General features: G+C 39.1%; 1 pseudogene; it reads right to left on the bottom strand.

Moving 5' to 3' along the window:
* Positions 1–2,429: 2,429 nt before the first annotated feature.
* Positions 2,430–3,287, bottom strand: LOC123797100 (small ribosomal subunit protein uS2 pseudogene; annotated as a pseudogene).
* Between the last annotated feature and the right edge of the window lie 224 nt (positions 3,288–3,511).

The following is a 3,511-nucleotide window of genomic DNA, read 5'->3' as shown; positions in this document are numbered from 1 at the left end:
TAATTGATGTAAATGCAATTGTGAAATGCAAGTTTTGACTTGCTGAGCTTACATTTAACTTGAAATGACACCTTACTACAAAGAGAGAATTCATTTTTCATATCTTTAGGCTCTTCTTTCTTAAAATACATTTTGTTAGAGGGGTTGCACCCGAAGAATCAATATAGTCCTGTTTGCCTCCCATAATTTCAGCGGATGGGTTGAAGACACTGAAAGTACTCTGAGATTTTGCAAAGGATGATTGCTTTAGATTCTAGGCCTACATGGTTCTCAGTATTGTACTTTGCACTTTAATGAAGAAAACACTGAATAGGGATATGATTTCCTTTTCTTCTCTCATTGGTTATTGGGAATAAAATGATAGGAAGGCATATAGTTAATTCCACTTATTCTGTTAATATATTCATTTGTAAGCTAGTTATATAACCCATCATCACCATTTTTTATGGTAGGATTACTGAGGCCAGTTATTATGTGAAGCTTTGAGTTTTCTTTTAAGTTCTAGGTATTCGAGGGCAATGAGTGGGTGAGTTTATTACTGCTGCAGTCTGCTCTAGGAATACCTTCCTGGCAATCTGATTGTCTCCACAGGGTGGATTCTGCAGATACACTCAACTCATTTACAGCCCAGGATGACATGAGAGCTGGGGGACAACAAAGATTTAGTAATGCTATTGGTGTGTTAGGCTGCATGTGGGTGTTTTCCCAGCTTCTTCTTGGATTTAATATTATTTCCAAGGGATTTTCTTTTGCAGTATTTAATCTAAGAAAGAAGCATAGCAAAAGAAGACTTAGGATTCTCTTTTTCTAAACACTTAAATATAAAACCATTTAGTACAGTAGAAAGCAGCAATAAAAATTGGGGAAAGTGTTAAACTCACTCCAAACGTTTACTGTTTTTAGTGGATTGGATGGTATACAGAGGGATCTATCAAAAATAGTACTATTAAAACAAAACTGAGTTTTAAATCTCTTTTTCCCCAACCTCGTGCATGCTATGTTATGGCATTTCAGCTATTACTCACATCGAACTTAGATCTGTAGCTATCAGAGAAATAAACTGCCCTCTAACAACTTGCTAAATAAAAGGTTTTATTCTCTTTTAGTCTTTACTACCCAATCTCATTTGCTGGAGTTTACGTAATTCATGCTCATAGTAAGTGTCCCTGTTTCCCTGTTACCACTAGGCTGGGTTAGGTGCCGTGTATTGCATATTTCTATCACTGTATTTTTCCATCCCATCTTTATTATGATCTGTTCATGTGTCAGTCTCCACCATTAGCCTAGGAACTCCTTGAGATCAGAGGCTCTTCTTTACTCATCTGTGCTGAGCACTGTGTCTTTAATGTAGTAGTGAATACCGTGGGAATATTTGTATAATTAATAGTGAAGCCAACTCTCAAGGACTGGAATTTTCATTGAAGTGCAGCACCATTGAAAGCTCTTATTTGAAAAACTGGATTAAACATAATATCACCTAAATTTTATAGACACATCTGAACCACCACATTAAACTACTGTGTTTAATTTAGTTCTAAAATAAAAGCAGTATCTCTTGTCCTCCAGTTATTTAAAGGGTATATTTTTAAAACATAAAATGGAAGTGAATTAAAAAGTGTATAGAAAGTCATAAGCATAAATTGCTTCCCAATATAATCTCTTGAGTTCATGTTTAATAAAGATAAGTTTCTCAATCAACAATTACTCCATGTATGAGGGTATTTGTACATAAATCACTTAGTTTGGCTTGGATCTAACATTGATAGGACATAATTGATCTTTAAAAGTTTTATGAAGAATCACAAGACTGTGAAATTAAAGGCTGTCGTATTGTCTAACTTTGCCTTTCCATCAAACAGACACCTGTTTTCTTGGTAGTAGAAACCTTATTTTATATGTATTATTGACCAGTCCATCAATTAACTGTCTCACCATAATTAACATCATGTTATCTTCTAGTTTTTATCAAGAAAGTCTACCAGAGTTTTCTAACCTGATAAACTACCAGCTGGTGTTTTTTTCTTTTTCTACCACCTCAAAAAATATTTAAAACAAGCATTAAAGACTGTATATTATGTTTTCTGGCTCATGATTTGGTAAACCATCTTGTCATTTAACAGTGATGTATTGCACAGTGATGTTCTGGGTGACAGGAGTTGAAAAATGTCAAGTAGGACAGTTTTATTTTACCTTCCTTAATCTATAAGAAGCTGCCCCTTGAAATCCTTCCTTCCTTCTTTCCTTCCTTCCCCTTTCTTCCCTCCTTCCACCTTTCTTTCTTTCTCTTTCTTCTTTCTTTCTTCCTTTCTTTCTTTTTCTTTCCTCTTTCTTTCTTTCTCTCTCTCTCTGTATTTTTAGAGAGATGTTTAGACGTTACTTTCTGTCAATCTTATTTCTATTTTTTGTTTAAGAGTCTATGGAAGAACAGCTTAGGGCCACTTGGTGGTTGTTCCCACCTATTCAACAGCCCGAGCAGTGGGAGCTGCAGACCAGCTTCAGTGCCGGCTGGGCACTCCCGTCTTCAGTGGGGAACTGCTGAATAGTCACAGAGGGCACCTGCACGCCTGCAGACCAGTCTGCACCCTCGGGTTGAGTAACAGTAAATCTGGGAGCTGCAGTAGTCCATTCATCCTGAAATTCCTCCTTGGTCGCAGCATTTTCAACAGCGGCCTACCCTTCCTTTTCAATCTCTTCAGGATTTCTGGAGAGGAAGAGATCAGTCATGACCTTCTGTGGGGGCTCACAGGAGAATGTGCCATGCATGTGCAGAACTTCCTGGGACAGCATCCACCACATCAGACCAACCAAGTGAGCTCCTTGTTGCTGTATGGGATGGCAACGTCCACATAGCACAGAGAAGGGTCTGTGTTACACAGCAACATAGGCAGGTTAACCTAAGATGCCTCCGTGAGAGGCTGGTGGTCAGCCCTGGGATCGGTAATCACCAGAAGCCTCAGCTCCTAGAAGGCTTCCAGGATCTGGTTAGTGAATGTCCCAGGTGTGGAGTGGCCAGAATAGGAGTGGCTCCGGTGACAGCCCCAAACTTCAGCACAGTCAGCTGGCCAGTACTCATGCAGCCTATGACACTCACATCAACTGGGCTTTCAATGGCATGAACTGCTGGCAGAAGCTTCTTCCAGGTTGTCTTCAGATTTATCATGTAGATGCCATCGCTTTTGCTTTTGTAGATGGAAGTCAAGTTTGGTGCCACCTAAGCAGGTTCCTGCTGCAAGGGATTTGAGGACCTCCTCCTCTTTCATGTGCGGGACATCAAGGACTCTGGACATTGTGAAAGTTTCCCTTTAAGCTAGGATGGAAACTCAGAGCAACACAACACGGACCCCTCTCCGGGTAGCTTAGAAAGGCTTTACTTTCTGATAATTCCTAAATACTGTCATTATTCTTGGAAAAGAGTATAGTTGCGGTAAACTGGATAGTATACGATAGCTAAACTTTGTAATTAAAATCTTTGGGAAGTATTGTGTATATGTATTTGTCTCATTCACCAAAT

The sequence above is a fragment of the Ursus americanus genome, chromosome 29 (assembly GCF_024610735.1).
Source record: "Ursus americanus isolate L20-20 chromosome 29, mUrsAme1.1.p, whole genome shotgun sequence".
NCBI classification, from domain to species: domain Eukaryota; kingdom Metazoa; phylum Chordata; class Mammalia; order Carnivora; family Ursidae; genus Ursus; species Ursus americanus.
Note: the sequence above shows the minus strand (reverse complement) of the source record. Positions and strands in the feature narration are given on the sequence as shown.